General features: G+C 43.0%; 1 long non-coding RNA gene across 1 annotated transcript; it reads left to right on the forward strand.

The window, feature by feature from the left end:
• Positions 1-1000: 1000 nt before the first annotated feature.
• On the forward strand, positions 1001-16835 carry LOC142583163 (uncharacterized). The gene is made up of 3 exons (XR_012828558.1): positions 1001-1155; positions 10828-10886; positions 15329-16835. It is a non-coding gene; the product is annotated as an uncharacterized LOC142583163 (long non-coding RNA).
• The last annotated feature ends 2594 nt before the right edge of the window (positions 16836-19429 follow it).

The following is a 19429-nucleotide window of genomic DNA, read 5'->3' on the forward strand; positions in this document are numbered from 1 at the left end:
GTCCCCTACTACGGCGTGCCTCATAATCAGATCGTGGCTATGGCGCGTAAAACCCCATAGTTTAATTTTTTATGTTTTTTTTTTTGTGACAGGGGTTACAGTACTGAGTTATTAGCGAATCAACAGAAAGTATCCGGTCTATTTTACCAAAAATATTAATTTTCTATAAGTAAGTCCCATTAATTTCATTTTTTCTGTTAAGCTGCCTTTGGTATATGAAGGGGTACCGCTGTTTTGCTCTAACTGTGGTCCTGAGACTTCCTTTTTAATGAACTACAGCACTCATGCGGTCTAGCTGGTACATATCTGTTTAATGTGTAGCTCATACCGTCACGTAGAAAAGTGCACGGCAGACGCACATCTGCCTTATATATGCATATTATGTCATTACAGTGGAAAGAAAGAAACAAACAAACGAAGGAAGGAAGGAAGGAAGGAAGGAAGGAAGGAAGGAAGGAAGGAAGGAAGGAAGGAAGGAAGGAAGGAAGGAAGGAATTAAGGAAAAAAAATCAGTTTTGCAGCACCGAAGGAACGAATTAATTCTTGGACATAGTTCATCGTAAAAAAGAATATGAAACATAGCGTACAGCAATCGTGCTGTAATAATAATAATAATAAAAGAAGCAAGCGAGGCGAAGACCGCTGACTGAAGAAAACCATGTACACTGTAAAAAATTTCCGTAATTTTACAGTCAAACCTGCCGTAAAAATTACGTAGACCGTTCAGTTTCATGAAAAACGGCGGAATTCTACGTAAAAAAACGGACGTGAGCTCTGTTTTTGAAATACGGAGAACCGTCCGTAATTTCATGTGGAGGGCAACTGAGCATGTTAAGAGCGAAAAATCAACACGCAACGAATATAAAGAAAAGACACCGCCCACGTTTACCAGCAGTTACCTAATATCACCATAGGTAACGCTGCTTGAACATTATTCATAGGCGAATCGTAGTACGCACGCACAAACGGAAGAGGTTTCAGCGGTGGCGCTGCTTACCACCCTTCATCGCTTCTACACGACGGGTTGCATTTCTCCGCCTCAACAGTACAGAGTGGACAGCGGCTGGAAATGGCGGTGTGCGGTGGTGGTATACCTGTTGCATTTGGGATTTCACTGAGAGAATAAGAAGGAATCGACGATGGACTGCTACGCAAGTAAGTGATTTAAGTGTCCTTTTTTGTTGTTGGTGCACGTCGCGCGTGCGAAATGCACCGCGATGGCCGGTGACGGGCTGAACTGTGTTGTGTGAGCATGCCCTGTCAGTGCCCTGTAACGACATTCCCGCTTGGCCATGAGGATTGATAAAGCCGCGGCATTGCGAGTCTGTGATAAATGGTGTAGCGTTTGTTGTGCTGATTTCATATAGAGTACATTGAGGCGCGTAGGCAACATCAGCGACGATGTCGTCTGTAGCAGTTCGTTATCGGCTGTATGTGGCAGCTGGTTTACTGACGTTGGCATTCCAGTTTTGCAATGTGTTGTGATGTGTTCTTGGCATTCCAAAATAAAGTGAAGTTACTGTTCCCCTTAGCAATCTCTCACGGCGCGGTGTAACACTATGTTAGCCGTATTCGGCGACGCATTGCATCACAGCGAAATTCTTTTTCCTTAAGCTTAGGACGCAGTGTGCTTGGCGTGCATAATCGCTGTGTTCATATCCGTAATTGAAAGACTGCTTCTGGAATTGAAAGTCTGCTTGTGTATGAAGACCTCATAGAGCATGTTGCATGCGATGCCCCTACATCACAATGAATGGACGGTGTAGCGTGCTTGCTGCCGTAACCTCGTGCGATCTGCAGTGTTACGTAACACTGGTGTAACACGGTGCCTTGGAACACTTTGGGATCGAGCAATCGTGCGCGATCGCACTTGAAGGTGTCCGCGTGATACCCATTAAGGGTCGCTGGAGAAGAAATTGATTATTTTGCTAGCTGGTAATCGGCACCAGATGTTTCGCGAATTTTTGTTTTTGTTTTGTTTTTACTTCAGACAGCTACCAGGGTGACTATCAACGTTCTGACGCAATACGTCAGCATTTAACGTAATCTGGGAGTGGATTGCCACGTAAATTTTGCCCATCTGCGGCTTAATTGTAAAGCAAGTGCATGTGATAAGTAATTTTTAACGTAACGTTGACACAGAATAGCGGTGCCAAAAAGTGTGTAATGGACATCCAAAGTTACAAATGTTCCAAACTGGTATAAAAAATCAAAAGATGTGTCAACACTGATGTTAAAGGCTGGTTCTAATACTGACTGTCTCTAGTTGCATAGACTAATTTTCAGCATATAGGCATCAATACAATAATTATTCTAAAATACATGTTGTGAGTTATGTAGAGCAAAATGTCTGCTGTTTTGCCGAATAGAAGGTGCTTCATGAAGTCTTTTTTTAAATGAGTTGAACGATACAATTGAAGACACCAAACGATACCACAGCAATCGGTAATTCGGTGACAAGCTTATGTGCAAGAGTATTTGTATATGAAAATGTTTTTGCTTTACTGTGGACGACCGGTCTGAAAATACCTGATATTATTTGCTTCAATTGCAGCTATTGCACCAGTGAAGGATGTCTGTGTGCCGGTTTGTGCGCAGTTTCTCAGCCAGCGGGCCTGAGAAAGTGTGCCACAGCAGTCTGTCTAGTGGTGCTCTTTGTTCTGGAAAGCTGTGCCATTCTATTGTATATCTGTCTTGCATATGCAGTCTTAATAGACAGTGACTGCAAATGTTGGTGGAATGACGAGGCCTATGCAAGTAGAGTAATTTTTGCAGATGCATTCAAAGGATAATTGATGATTTGTTTTCCTGTGGCAACAAATTGGTTCAGTATGAGCACGTCGACTTGAAAGGGATATTGTTTCATACCTGACTTGGTTGCACATATGAGTGGTGTTTAAAAAACACTTATAGTGCCAGAGTTCAAAATTTGAGGCAACAGATAAAACACGCACCAATAAAATAACTGTTTGTCTAGTGTTGGCTTAATGAGTATGCAACAACACTGCACACTGATCGTTAGCACCGTCATGCATGGGCTCCATGGTAACTAAGATTAGCCACGAATAAGCTCACTGTGAGCTAGTGTTGAGCTAACTATAACAGATGAGTATGCGATGATGTAATTAAGTGCAACATTGGAAGGCAACGTAACAATGTAAAATTATAGCCTGAGCTCGCAGCAGCGTTGCGTGGTCAGGCGACCAAAAGATATGAATATTTAAAAGGGAACGAACAGTGCTACTGCCAGTATGAAGTGACAGTGTTGTACACAGCAACATATTCCCTTTGTCCTGTCTGTAGCCCTGTTCGGTTCCCTTCTAAACATGCACCAAGCAGCCCAATTCAGAATGCTCCGGCAGGTTAAGTGATGACACGCTAGCATAGTGGGAGCTATTCTGAAAGTTAAGTCTGCTATGAAAATGTGTCATGAAGATACTTCACTGCTAAAAATTTGGTGTACAACTGCACAAAGCAGCATCAATAGCTATGTTGCTCCCCCATGTTGTGTCAAGGGTCTGTGCATGTTTTGTAAGATAATCCTTGAGTCGTCGGCCGGTTTGTCCTACATAATTGCTGCTGCAGGACAGTGGGATATTGTAAACAGCACCAACCGTAGTACCTATGAACTCCAGCACATACTTTTTGATGTAAACTTCACGTGTTGCCCTGGTCCGGTTAACATTTTGTACGTGCCCAGATTGCTTGGCACTGAAAATAAAAAGGTAGTTTCAACTCTCTGAACAATTTGCTTGAATTGATGGTTGCCTTTGTGTACAGATTGCATAACAGTCATAGGCCTTGGCTTACTCGAAGTTGTCTGACCTAAGACGTCAGCTACGTTCAACTCCATTAAATGCTTCTTGGCAATGCATGCTAAAAGGCAGTGCGAACGCACTGTTAAAAGCAAACATTGTACTTGGTTATGGAAGCTCCCCTCCACGTCGGGGTGGTACCAAGTGTTAAATGTGATCTCCGGTGTTCCTGTAGCAACAACATGCTTCAGTGTTCAGGTGCACCAATAGAAAAGTTAAAAACACCTTTGAGTGCAGGGAATAGCTCCAGCTCGATGCTCACCACAGAAAATCTTCAGGCCCAGATAGTGGAGCTTGCCTTTCAGTAGTAGTTTTGCTTACTTGAACATGCGTGGCACTTTGTAGGAGACATTAAATAGTTGCTCAACCACTTTAATTGTGACTTTTCACTGCCGAGAACACTGTCAGCTAGTCGTAAAACACTAGCTGCTGTAAGAACCAGCGTAGTAAAGGTATTCTGCTTCATTGGAAACTTTCTACCCTATATGACGTGAAGTAAGGCTACTAAATGGGTTGAGTTATTTGTTTTCTGTCTTCTCTACAGTGCTAGATGAGCTCATGGAAAGGGGAAAACTACATTTCAATAGATGAAGTGCCAACAGAGACAGCACAGTCAGAAAGAACAAAGACAGGACAAGGTGCTACTTGCAACTGTTTATTGAGGTCAAAAGCACTGAATATATAGCCATGGGGAGAGGGGGAAGAAAAAAAAAAGAAGCACTGATTATGTGAATGCGCATGTGCAAAAATATGGAAGATGTATATGAAGGGAATCATAAGATTAACCAAAATCTAAAACTTATCTAAAAACATGCGTTCATTTCTGTAAATAGTCGGAGACGAGGTGTCGACACAGGCGTCCCCTCTTTTCTTAGTCTGGTTGGCCTCCAAAAGTTCACGTGCCACAGTGTCATTGCTTTTAAACATGATTGTTGTATTAGGAAGCCTTGCTTCACGTACTTGCTTATTCTCATTCTCACATGCCTTGCAATGAAGCAGCAAGTTTGAGCCATAACCATTTTTGAGTGAAAGCTTGTGCTCCTGCAGGTGTTCATTAATACATTGGCCAGTTTGTCCGGTTTACTCCTTCCCACACTTCAGCGGTATGCAGTATACGACCCCTTCTCCGTACTTCACAAAAGGGTTTGTGTGTTTACTAGATCACTCTACTTTCTTAGTCATCATATCCAATCAGACGGCACAAAGTAGCAAGTTTTTGGGGCTCGGAAGAAACCACAGGAATTTTGTATTTGACGATGACATGTTTAAGATTATGTGCTGCTTTGTGAGAATACGGTATCACCACTGTAGCTTTCTTTTCCAATGTTTGACCTTCTTCACTGCTTCAGTTTCTTTCTTTTTGCACCTTTTTCAACAACGCCTCCGAAACTTTGCTCAAAACCAAACAAGGAAAGCCAGCTTTCTTCAACTTCAAAATCTGTTCGTCAAAGGTTTTGTGTGCCTTATGACAGCACAATTCTTTAAGGGTAAATTCAAGGCACATAGTGGCAATCGCACGTTTAACAGTCTTGGAGTGCATAGACTTATATTGCAACAATTAATTGCAGGGTCGGTATACCGACCTCGTGCCCGCAAGGATTTCTGCCGTATCCAGTGGCGATACCGTATTCTCACGAAGTGGCGCGTAATCTTAAACACATCGCCGCAAAATATAAAATTCCTGTGGTTTCTGCTGCGCCCCGAAAGCTTGCTACTTTGTGCCGCCTGATTGGATCTCATGACTCTAAAAGTAGAGTGTTCTATTAAACATACAAATCCTTTTGTGAAGTGTGAAGAAGCGGTCGTATACCGTGGAAGTGTGGGAAAGAGTGTATCGGACAAACTGGCTGATGTATCAGCGAACACCTGTGGGAGCACAAGCTTCCGCTGAAAAATAGTTATGGCTCAAACTTGCCACTTCATTGCAAGGCCTGCAGGAATGAGAATAAGCAAGTATGTGAAGCAAGGCTTCAGGATACAACGATCGTGCTTAAAAGCAAATACACTATGGCACGTGAGCTGTTGAAGGCCAACCAGATTAAGAATAGAGGGGATGCCTGTGTCAGCATGCCTGTGTCTGAATATTTACACAAATGAATGCATGTTTTTAGATAAATTTTAGATTTTGGCTAATCTTATGATTCCCTTCATCTTCTGTGTTCTCGCGCGTGCGCCTTCACACAAGCAATGCTTCTGTTTTTTTCTTCCCCTTCTCCCCATGGCTATATATTCAGCTGCTTTTGACCTCAATAAACAGTTGCAAGTAGCACCTTGTGCTGTCTTTGTTCTTTCTTACTGTGTTGTCTCTGTTGGCGCTTCATCTTCTGAAAGCTCTTCACCAAGTAGTCCCCACAACGTGTTCTACTGGAAAACTACAACTAGACAGTGATCTTCCATTTCTTGACCTCATTGTTTTCTTTGGTGAGTGTCATGTGCACTGCATCTATGCCCCGTCTTTTAAGGAGGGAATTCTGCCTTTCGCATCAGCGCACTGTTCGGCTGTGAAGCTCTGTCACAGAAGCACGAAATAGCATCCTCAACAAGTCGAGGAGAACTTCTATACCCAGGTCTAACATTGGCCTACAGTGGTGTGACCACTGTTAGATCACGTTCAGAAGGTCAGCCATGGTCTCAAAATCTGGGTTCAAAAAGGTGAATCAGACCAGGCCTTGGCGCAAAGTGTAGCAAGAGGCACATGCAGCAGTTCAACTGTGTGGTTGTTTACAACATCCCGTTGTCCTGCAGCTGCAACTAGGCAGGACAAATAGGCCTAATATTTGTTTGTTTGTGTTTGTGTTTGTGTTTGTGTGTGTGTGTGTGTGTGTGTGTGTGTGTGTGTGTGTGTGTGTGTGTGTGTGTGTGTGTGTGCGTGCGCAATTAACCAAAAGTCTTAGCCTGCGCTCGTGTTGTTTGGCCTTCTCCCATCTTTTCGTGTTGTCCCCAAGTAATCAGTCGGTGTCACATTCTTATAGAATTTGCAGTTATGAGATTCATGCTTTGGAACATGATCAGAAGCTACCAAATGGATGATATAATCCATCTACATGTGTTAGTGTAGATAAATGTGTCTGTGCAGTAGGGGTAGGGCATCATATGTGCTTGTTTAGCACTTATGTATGCACTTTTGTTTCCAGAGCTTGTGACACAGTGATTCAAACTATGTCTGTGAAAACAGTGCTGCACGTTGCAAGGAAATGTTACAACACTTGTAGGTGAAGCTCGGTGTTGTGAGAGGTTATAGAAACTTGCTTTTTGCAAGTTTCTAGAGCATTTTTTAAAGATGCTTCTTTAACTCCCGCGTGCATCGTGTTCATGACTCGCTATAAAACTGTCAACAAGTATGTCCTTTATGCCATCCGTTTCTAAAGATTACATGAATATAATTAACCCCCTGAGGGTCGATCTTTTTCGCCATATTCGACCGCCCAGGGTCGATTTTTTTTATTGCAGATTCCAATTTTTAGGGACTTATTTCGAAAAAAATTTACCGTAATTTTTCTAGGGTGTCCGTAAAGCCACAAAAAAATTATTTTGCGTTGGTACATACGGTACTCGTTATTCATGAATAACAATAATAAAAAAGGAAATAAACCTATAAGAGTAAAAAATTTGTTACATTGTTATAGTTCAAGGCTTTGAAAATGTGCACACGAGAATACTTTGCAAGACTCAAATGTTCCTGCTCTTACACTAATATGTACTATTATGAGCAATATCTAAGGGAACACAGGAACGCGTAGAAAACACCCTCAGACCCAGCTATATGGGTGATATGCAGCGGCCACCGTTGGAAACAAAGTGGAAAGGGGGACGCTGTTCTAACAACTGTTCGCACTCCCGCCATGCGTCTGCAAAGTGCGGAATTTCACATCGCCAGCAGACAGTGATAACACTGTTCGATATTGCGTCACTGGTAACCTTTTGCGTCGAATCATTACAAAAGATAGCACTGTTCCGGACTTCGATATTGATTTATGGTAAATCTTCTAAACCGGGAAAAAATTGTCTTTAAGGGTAAGTTCAAAATAATTTTATTGGCGCTTGCCGAATATTAAAAAGATATTGAAGCAAATGAAATAAGGCAGTAGCGTTATCGCAGCTTATCCTCGTCCTTTGCTTTGTTCGTTGGTGGCCTAATAACGCGTCATGCCACCGTCGACTTAACGATGGCCTCTGTTCTTTGAGGCAAAGATGCGTAGAGAGCCTCGATGAGTGCGGTATCACGCTGAAGGCGGGCTTCCACTCATGTTCTATTGCTTCCCATAGTTGGTCGGAGTTCGCCAATTCTAGTGAGCTCTTCGAAAGGTTCACTTTCATACGGCCCCAAACGTGCTCTATAATGTTCATGTCGGCACCCTTCGCACACCACTGAAGTTGCATTACCCCTCGCTCTTCCAAAAGGCGCGCCACGTCCTTCGATGTGTGAACGGGAGACAAGTCCTGTTGGAAAAAATAACACCCATCCAGGTGCAGCCTGTTCAACACGTAGGGGATCATCTGGTGCTCGAGCAGAGTGCAATACGCAGCACTGGTGAACCTCCCATCAATTCTCACCAGTGGGCCTAGGCCTGCGTGGGAAATCGCCCCCCCCAGACGTTCACAGACACGCGTCCACTGGCGGCCACCTCCTGGATATTCTGCGGACTAAAGCGTGTGTTTGCGGTCCACCACACTCTCTTTCGTTTGTCCCAGCGGCTCGAGAACGTGGACTCATCAGAGAAAACTACATACTTCTACCCACTCTCACTCCAGCTGCGGTGTTCAGTAGCGAACCTCAGGCGAGCCGCTTTGTTGGCTGCGGTGAGCAGAGGTTTCTGTGCGGCGATGCGGCTTTGCAGTCCTGCTTCTCTAAGCCTTCGTCGTACCGTGCTGTCGCTCAAGTTGTTCAAGCCAAGAGCACCTCGAATGTCTTTTGCACTTTGAAATGGCTTGTCGCTGACGGCAGCCACGATGCAAAGGTCTTGGTCGTTCGTTGTTGATCGAGGTGGTGTGCGGTGCGGCGCATCGTTTATGCGTCCTTCGTCTCGGTAAGCCTGGATAATCCGGTTGACCGTTTTCAATGGGCGGCTTGTCACGAGAGCAATATTGCGCTGCGTATAACCTCTTTTAGACATTTCTATTATATCTTCCCGCTCTTTAAGAGGCACTCGAGGCATCTTGAGGCTGCAAATTCAGGGTTGACTGCTCTGCGTGGGCCACTGCAGTGTGCGACGTGAATTTTCTCTGAACGAACTTCGTGCAACAGTCGCACGAGAGACAGTTTGTCAATGTTCTTTTTTTTTTAATTTCTCTTTATTCTATTCCTCTGTCGTCATTGGTTTGAGCGTCGCCACTGTTCGAGGTGCCACTGACAACCGAGTGCGTCGATTCAAATAAAGAATCGGTTTGAAATACAGGGCAAACTTTTTCTCGGAGTACTATCAAGTGGTTGCACGAACAAAAAAAGAGAATGAAAGAAAAGAAAGTGAATCGGTGTAAGTCACTGGTGACGATCACCATCTTATCGGCTGTCGGACGATCCATGACGTAAGCTGCTCCTTTGTAGAAATGCCAGCGTGCTGGGAGTGCCAACAGTTAGTGGAAGAGCACTCCCCTTTCCCCCTTCATTTTTCACAGCGCCATCCGCGTATCGCTCCGAGTCTGTTTCAAGGCTGTTTGCCACGCGTTCCTGTGTTCCCTTTCATATTGCTTATGATAGTACATCCATAGTGTAATCGAACTGTGTAGGTGCATGCACTCAAGAAAACTGTGCGGTTGTGTGCCCATCAAAAAAGCAAAACATGTGACAAACTTCCACTAATCTTCATCTTATCGCCAACCAGATGCAATTAGTTTTCGCGAGTCTCAAAAAAAAGAAAAGGAGCAACAGAAGCGCATGCACGGCAGCATCCTTCCTATGCGCACCCCTGCGAGCACTAAATGAGCGAGAAACAAGGCGATTAGTAACGAGATAGCCATCAGTTTTGCAAGCGCAAGAAGCCGAAACGGCCTGCGAAAACAAAACCCCAACCGCCACCCGCCCGCGCGCACGCCAATGCGCAAGCGGTAGTACATAGACGCGCAGGAGCAAACTAGCGCTAAAACAAACCATGCAACGAAAACTGAGAGAGCGAGGCGTGCAAAAGAAATTCCCTGCATTTCCACATAATGGCAGCACATGACAGAAAAGAAAAGGTTAGGAAATTGTCGCGCTTTTTAAACCTACAGATAGTGCCGTAAATATACGTCATTGACCCTTGAAGGGTTAAGGAGTCATCTTTGAAACAATTTCCCGTAACAACATTGCAAAATACCACCTGAGGGTCTCGCATCTCTTACATCTGCTGTTTTGCACATCATAATTTAATAAAACTGCATTTAGTAGCTGCACAGCACAGGCCCCATTTTGTTTTATCACACTTCTTTGTCTTTTCTCCCCCTGCCCCAGGTCTTATTTCAACAACTGCAGGCCATCATAAAATTGCTTCAACATTGTTGACAGATTCCAATATTTTTTCCAACCATTCTCTCATGTGATCTAAAGAAAATTAACTTGATTAGCCTGACATGAAGATGAATTCGAAATAATTTATTGTACTTGCTTGGTAGCACTGAACTGTTTCGTTAATCAATATAATACTTACAATTCACCTTTGTATTGCTGGGTACCGGTAGAGATATGGTTAGTTATTCACCAAAAAGGCTCCCGAATTTTCCACCTTCTTAGTGTAGGTTAGACACTCACTTGTTGCACTTCACAAAGAGCAACTTGTGGTTGCTAGGAAATAAAGGTTTACTGAGAATTTTCATGCATCCAATTTGATTCTGTGTACTAGCATGTTTGTATTAGCATGTATTTCATAGAGTTGCGGCTCCATAAAAGTACATTCTGTCATTCAATGTCTGTGACATGGTCAAGCAGGTTGACCATATCTAATTAGAACTTCCTATGTTCTGGGGCACTTGTTTGCAACTTAAATTATGTGGTTTGGTGCTGTCAGTGTAAGCCTAATGTCGTTTTTTGTTCTCCCAGGAAGGACGCAAGCATTGCAAGGAGCCATTTGACTTGCCGCCACACTAATATTGTATTTGGTAAGGTCTATTACAGATCTTATTTCGCGTAGTATGTGCTATAGTTGTGTACAATGTGTTCAAAACTTCAGTAGGTGGGCTGTTCGACAACAGGTGTTTACAAATTAATAATTATAAAAGATGTTCAAGGTCATTAGTGATACAATTGCTGCTCACTGCTGAATTTTTTTCCAAATTGAATGATGAGCCATCCAGCAAGTGCGGCTCTCCTGGCTAATTATACAAACTTTCAAATACGGTTAATTTTTTATCACAAGTGTACAGCAGTCGGGGACAACTGTTCACAGCGACAATTTCATAATATTTACTTACATGCAAAAATGAGTCAAAGGTCAGGTGTACTTATGAAGTTTTGTGAAACAAGTTCATCATCATATTGCTTACTTCATTGAAAAGTTTGTCGCGGAATTCTCACTTCTATGAACAGATCAACAGTTGTCGAACGATGGTCGTCTCTATAGCCAATGTTTGTGCCAGAGGCTTGTCTTCAGAGCACTAACAAGAGACTTTGCCATGCAGCTTGAGCTGATCAGTATGAAGAGATTACATAGGATAGGAACACAAAGCATTAGTGGGCCTCTTCGATTATCAGTCCTTGACAGTCCTGGACTGCTTAGCACTGCTGTCCCGCATTCGATTTTCTCAATCGGCTTCGGAAGCCCCATCCACCAGTCCGAGAGCAGCCAGTATCGCATTCATTTTACCAGAAGTCACAGACTCTGCGGACTCTCAGAGCTGTCAGCAGATATTTGTTCAGACATATGCAAGTAGCTACCAGACAGCGGCTGTCTTAAAAAGATGCATGCGGGCTTGATGCTATGTTTTAAAAGAGGCTGTGTGTTTATATGTACTTTGCGCGTTCCAGACAGCAAATATCATGCACTCAGCTATCGCTTCTGTTAAATCGATGCTTTGTGTGCCATAATGCGAGGGTTTCATGAGTGGTCTAATTGCTGCAACCTTAAGGCAAAACACAGTGATCAGGCGCAAATGCTTGCTTTTCTTGATGTGTTTCGTGACATCTGTCATGCTCATTGCTATATGCATAGTAAACAGGTAGATTTCGCTGTTCAGATGAGTGAAACTGGTGGACGAGGAAACATATCATATTGCATGTAGATATTTAATGCTGGTAGCTGGCGTGGCATACAGGGTGTTTCACGTAACTTGAAAATATGCAAATGCCACGTAACTGGACAGAACCAAGGTAATGTTGTTTGCCCTCGCTTCGACATACTCATTTCTTTTTCATTTCGCCAGATTAAATCATTAGTATTCGGTAATTAATCAACTTCCCAAATATTATGATTAATACATGCTACATAAAAGTGTTTTTCCTAGCGTGAAAGAAGCCTGCAAATACACACTAAATTGTTGCGTGACTGTCCATTCGCAGCACTTTTTGTGTATTCGCGAGCTTCTTTCTCGAAAAAACACTTCTACGCAGCATGTCTCAAACAACAGAAAGCTGTATGGGGAGCTTTTCATGTTGCTCTACAATTTTCTCATGGACGCTTCTAATCTGATTATAATATTTGAAAAGTTGATTAATTAACGAAGATGAAATATTTATTGTGGTGGAATCAAAAAATATCTAAGTATCTCCAAGTGACGGCAAACAACATTACCTTGGTTCTGTCGAGCTACGTCACATTTGCATATTTTTATTGTTTGGCTCAAGTTACGTGGGACAACCTGTATAATCAGAGCTTCACAGATTGCTGTTGACATGTGTGCTGATTCCTTCTGTTACCCAAATTCGGAATTTTGCTTTTGGATGTGCACGATTAGTAGACAGTGTAGACGCGCTCTGTCCTAGACACACGTCAGGCCTTTAGTAGACGGTTTCACGAGCTTTGAGGATATCGGCCTGTGCTTTGTGGGTGAACAGTGATGTGGCACAACCGTGTTTTTGCTTATTTTTGTGTGGCAATGACGCTTAAATTTTACAGGAAATGAATGAGCTGGCTTAAATACAGCGGTTAAGGGGCCCGAAGAGCGAGAGCACGATGTAAACTGAGCTTTGTTATTATGTTCAATGTGCTCAGGCTGCGATTCCATTATGCAAGCTTTATGGTTGTGTCGGCGACATGGCCTCTGAGACTGCACCATTTTGATGACCACGCTACTGAATTTGCTGGGTAGGGCGCTATCTACAAGTAGCTAAAAGCACGAGGTCACGGGATTGAATCCCGTCCACGGTGGCCGCATATCAATGGGGGCAAAATATGAAAACACCCATGTACTTAGATCTAGGTGCACGTTAATGAACCCCAGGTGGTCGAAATTTCCGGAGTCCTCAACTACGGCTTGCCTCGTAATCAGAAAGTGGATTTGGCACGTAAAACCCCATAATTTAAGCAGCTAATAGCAGACAACAGCAGCCAGGAGAGCGACTTCCAATCACGGTGCTTTCAAACAAAACCTTGGACAGTCCCAGGCAGCGGGATCACATGACTGAGATGCGCCCTTCTGTCACTGCAAGCCAGACCAGAAGCCGCAGCTGGTTTGCGGACAGTCTGGGACTGCATAATCGAAGGGGCACAGTGCTCTCACATACATTATGTCCACTGCGGGACGAAGGCCTTTCCAAGTAATCTGTAAATATATATGGCTTGCGCCAACTGACTCCATCCTATGCTTGCATATTTACAAATTTCGTCATGGTGCCTAGTTCTTTACCGTCCTCAACAGCGTGTTTTTTTTAATTTATCATGCATATCATTTTTTGTCGTTCTGTTGCTTGTTGAGCAAGCCTTCATTCTCAAGCTCCATTTTTATCATGTCAGGTTTCAGTCTCTTAGGTTAGTTTTAGCACAATGCAATGATGGTACTTTTATGTGACTTAAGTCTTCTAAACAATTTATAGTCTTTAAATTTTCTTCTACTCAACCAGGACTCCTGTGACTAATTGCCTTAAGTAACATACTTCATTGCCTTCTTGCCCTAGAAAATGTAACTGGTGCCTTCTTGCAGGCCTTTAAAGTGGCAACATATGTACTGCCGACAGTAGGGCATGTTCAGATAAATTCAACTGGACATGCCTGGCGATCACTTTTAATTTTGATTTTAATATTTATTTTGCTGCCCGAGCCTGGCAACAATGAAATTAACCTTAGTTTTCCCAAGAAAAAAAAGGTGTCTCTGCAAAAAGCAATATAGAATTACCTGTTTAGTTAGAAGCATTCTCCCTGTATTTTACCGAATCTGCATTTTGGATAGATCCGCAGGAAATAGTGTTGTCGCTGCGGCTTTAAAAGTATTTTGTACCAGACTGCAGGCCAATAGCATTAATTCCAACTAATTACCACAGAGTACCCCCACTACGGTATAAAGAAGAAAAATTTTGGAAAAAAACATTGCATAAATTGACCAAAGTTTTTTTTCTTTGCATTTACTAACAGCACGGAATTTGGCCATCCTGTTGCCATGAGTCATAGAAATTTGAGCAAATAGCTCTGTCCTCATTGGCTCTCAAAATCTACGGGAAGTGCTCATGTTTAGGCATGTTAATGAATTACTCTACTTTAAAATTTTTTAGGAGAGTCTTGATTCATTTCAGAAATTTCCCGAATTAAGCACATTCACATGAAGCAATGCAATCTGAAAAAATATGTTGCATTATTTGTTTCGTTATGGAATTGCAAGTCAAGAAATGGACAGAATAAACAGTACTGCCTGCCAGAGCCATGTATGGGGTCCAGGCATAATTGCAGGCTTCTTTACAAAAAGGGCAAATTTTTCGGTGAACACAGTGCAATATTATAACTTTTTATGAAGATGGGAAGGGTATGTTGATGCATTCACAACCGTAACTTTCAATTTTCACTGCTTGAGTAAAAAGAATATTTCACATTGATACTTCTTCCGTGACACAAACCATATCCGAAAGGGGCTGACGGCTGTTGTGACACAGTTGTGGTGCAAGCATGGTTTTTTTGTATTGTTGCTATTCTACCAGCCTGTCAGCTGGACAATATCTTTGGCTTGCTTGTTCTGGGTCGGAAGTAAACAACATGCATGGTTTGCGCTTGTTTCAAGAGTGCTTCATTGTTTTGGGAAACAGTAAAATCTGCAAGGTTGTTTAATGGAGCAATAGAGCAGTGAAAGTTGAAAGCTATGGTCTGCAGTATGTGGCCATGGCAGCTGTACCTAAATATGGGAGAAGTAATCTCCGAATGTCATAATGTGCACGTGACATCTTTGGCTGTTCCAGGCAAACCATCAATTGACTTGGGTCCTTTCTATCTGAAGCTTTTTATGCTATAAGGCTACGAATGAATATATACCAACATGGCTGGGTCTGAACCATTTCTTTTGACAAGAGCACTTGTAGTAACAGTTGTGAATACGAAATCATTGTTTATCTGAGTAACAATAGTGATGATGATGATGGTAAATAATTGAACAGCCTTAATTGATTGGTGTTTCTTTCTTTTCAGGCAAAGCCGAAGGCCTCTGCAAGCAGCCAGTCATTCCAAGTCTCAACCAATCCTTCCTCTAGTCAGCCAATTTCTAGTGTCTATGCGGAAAGGACTTGCGCAAGAGTGGACACGGGACACTAAAAAGGCGACAAAGACAGGCGTAAACTTCCAACCGGTGTTCATTACAAAAAGGTATGTATATGTACTCTTGCACACTTGATCATAATCTGTTACAATCATGCAAGTCAACATGGCCATCACAAATAAACGAGCGCACCAAGGCCTAAGGCGGCTTCCTGCATACAGACCCCAGATATTCAAATTCTTTAACAGTCAGTGCTATAGGGATGGCTTGCTAACACAGTTGCATTCTGCAATAGCCGCTGCCTCAATGATGAGTCTAGTGTTTTCTTTCACACTGCTTGCTATTATTTCTGTTTTTTCAAACAGTCGATGACATTTGCATTGGGAGCAATGGATTCCAAGGAAACCTTCTTTCCCTTTTTGTACTCTCCGATTATGTTCCTGTAGTCTCAAGTTTAGGGAACTTCCCATTTGTCCCACGTAACGCTACCCGCAGGAAAGAGGTATGCTATACACTATTCCTCTTGAGCATTTGATGAAACCCTTTCTCTGCACAATGTTGCATGATTTTGATTGTCTGCTGACAGGGCTGGTTTTGGCACATAACTTAGATAGCTTGCGGGGTGCGGAAGAATGACCAAGACTGCAGTCCTTTGGCCTATTTTCTTTAGTTGCACCTATGTGATACTGTTCGCAGGAATCTAGCAGTCATCCCATACATTCACGCTATCTTGCATAAACTAAAGAAAATAGGCCAAAGGGCGGGAGTTTCGGTCATTTTTCCCGCACCCAACAAGTTATCTCAGTTATGTGCCAAAACCAGCCCTGTCAGCAGAGAATCAATTTCATGCCACATTGCTCACAGAAAAGGTTTCGTCGAAATGCTCAGGGGGAGTAGTGAATAGCACACCTCTTTTCTGTGGGCAGCGTTACGTGGGACAAACGGGAAGGTGCCTAAATATGAGACTACACGAACATAATACAAAAGTACAAAAGGGAGAGAGGGTTTCCTTGGAATCCAAAACTCCCCATGCAAATGTCATGCACTCTGAAAAAACAGAAATAATAGCAAGCAACGCGCAAGAAAGCACTAGGCCCATCATTGAGGGGGCAGATAACGCATAAGGCAACTGCATTAGCAAATTATCCCTAGCGTTGACATTAAAAACTTTGCATACCTGGGGTCTGTATGTGGGAGGCCGCCTTAGGCCTTGGGGCGGCCTTAGTGCGCTCTTGTAACTGATTATGATCAAGTGCACAAGAGTATATATACATGCCTTTTCATAATAAACACCAATTGGAAGTTCGCACCTGTTCTTGTCACCTTTTTAGTGTCCCCCGTTCACTCTTGTGCTGGTCACTTCAGCATGGAATACCAACTAGCCCGGTCTCACACCCTGCTTTTTTCAGTAAAGCAGAATAAACACAGGTTTTTTTCAGATTCAAGTGGCTTGTTGTTTCTCGAACACAAATCTGTATGTATGCTGTGTACATGGTGGATGCAGAACCCAAGTGCAACATGACAACACTGACACGAAGAATAAGCGGTGTAGAAAACAATGACACTAGGAGGAAACATGCAAACACAGCACGTTCTGTGTGGTGTATTTCCTGTGTGCTATGATTTCTGCCCCATTTCCAGCTATATCTTAAATGATGTTGCAAGTTATCCACGTTGTAATGTACGACTTGGGTGGTTCATTGCCCAAAATAACTTATTCCAATGAACGAAACAATTTGGCTCGAGAACACGAGCATTCAAGTCCCCGTTTCTTCATTACCAAAGTACGGTCATGTACTATAATCACAAGTACGGGGCTCAATTTACAGCATTTCCGTTTTACGGAACTCACCGTTCTTCTTATTTGCAAAATACGGTCAATTCTGTAATCACAACTACGGAGCTCACCGTTTTCCATTTAACGGAAATAATTTTTACGGCCTGTCCGTTCTACGGAAACACCATTTTCCATTTAACGGAAATCATTTTTACGGCCTGTCCGTTTTACGGAAACACCATTTTCCATTTAACGGAAATAATTTTTACGGCCTGTCCGTTCTACGGAAACACCGTTTTTCATTTAACGGAAAAGTGTCCGGCAACGTTTTACCTGCAACTTTGACCGTAAACTGAAGAAATTTTTTTTACAGTGTAGGCCGGCAGTAGTGATTCCTCAGTACTCGCAATGCTCACCGACCGTCGGCTGGATTCCGGATGTGGGGGGCAGGAAGCCTGCCCCCGCTGACGCAGCAGGGCTCAAATCGAAAGTTGCTTTAATGATCTTCTTTTTTTGTATGTGTGTGTGACCAATAAAAAAAGCATAAAGAAGGAAAAGCGACAGGACATAAGCAATAATCTAAAGAAACAAATCGCTTCTGTCTACTTATCGATCTCCCAGGTTGATATGTCGACGAAGAGCAGGGAAGGGTGGACGCAACTACGACGGTGAGCAATGATAGATAAGTGAAAGAAATTAGGAAAATAAAGAGTGAACGCAGCAAAAAAAAAAAGAATGAAGGAAAGAAAGAAATAGGACATTAAAACGAACGGAAAGAGAAAAACTACCAAGAACGAGACCAGCGCTGACGCGCGTATTTTATCTTTCTTTCTTCCTTCTCTCTTTTTTTTTTCTTTCTCACCTTATTCCGTTCCTCGGGGTGGCGTCTTGTAGGACCGAACGCTTCTGGCTTCTCAAGCCTCCCCGAAACACCTCTTGCATCGTTTTTGCTTTTCTATCATTCGATCTGGTCTTATAAGAAGCTGACCTTTCTTTCATCGCCGCGTGCGGATACAGTGCCGTCGTCTCCTTTTCAGCGGCTACGCGCGAGACGCCTGGGATCGCGCTCGCAAGGCTAAGACAAAACTCGCAAGCGCAAATTAAACGACAAACGTCTGGCTAGGAATGAAGAAATGCCTCTTCAATAATAAGAACAAGAAAAATGTATCGGATTGAGCATGCAAGAAGGGACGGAAAAAAAAAACGTAAGATAATGACACTAGGAGGAAAGTAAAATCGGGGCTTTTAGCTACGGGGGGGTCGAGCTTTTTTTCTTCTCCTCTCTATCTTTCTCTTCGCCTGTTCTTTTTCCTTTTAATTCTTCTTGCGCAGTCACTCCCTGCACCACGCCCTTCCCTCCTCCTCGTCTACTGCACCCTCCTCTCCCACTCGCACACCCACACATACCAACCACGCCGCCTTGGAAAGCACGAAGTAATGCATAAACACCGGCATGTGTGCATACATCTATAAGGCCCCTAGGAAGGGTGCTTGACAGCATTACTCAGAAGCGAGGAGGCAGGCAGGATGAATGCAAATAAGTAAAGGTGAACCAGAAATTGTTGAAATGTATACGCAGCAAGGGGGGAAGTAACGATGCAGATAAAGAGAAGGAGAAAGAAAGAAAACGCGACGAAAACGAAGGCAAATCAAAGCTTACGCTGGCTACGTGCTTTCACTTACTGTGTTTATACATTGGCATACTTGCTTCCTTTTACTTTGTATCTGAGAGGGAAACGCGTGCGCGAAGGCGAAGTGCAATAAAGCGAATGTAAAAGAAAAGATGCTAATTCAAGTGAAAAAAATGAAATAGAAGAAATGTTACAACCAATGCGCAGATCACGAAAAAAAAAAAACATTTTTTTTTATTATCTTTGCACAAACCCTAGCCGGTTCTTTTTTCGTTTCTTCTTTCTTTCTTTCTTTTTTTTTTTTGCTCTCCCGACTGTGTTAGCGTCTGAGAAACAAATAAAAGCGTTATGCGGGAGGCAGTGCAACGAAAAGCAAGGAACGGAGGAGATCCGATGCGCAAACCGGGAGGAGCAACCGACTCGCACGGGGTGTAGATGGGACCCGAAGCTGAGAACGTTCCCCAGGGCTCAAAAATGAAAAAAAGAAAGAGAAAAAGGACAAAAAAGAAATTGCGAGCCCAGGAGAGCAGTGGGAAAACAAGTTTTAATAGTGATGCAAAGCAAGCGACTGAAAAGGAAAATAAAAAAAAAAAAGTGCAGAAAAGGACGAAAGGAAGGTGGCTCTC

Source organism: Dermacentor variabilis, chromosome 5 (assembly GCF_050947875.1).
Source record: "Dermacentor variabilis isolate Ectoservices chromosome 5, ASM5094787v1, whole genome shotgun sequence".
Lineage (NCBI taxonomy): Eukaryota > Metazoa > Arthropoda > Arachnida > Ixodida > Ixodidae > Dermacentor > Dermacentor variabilis.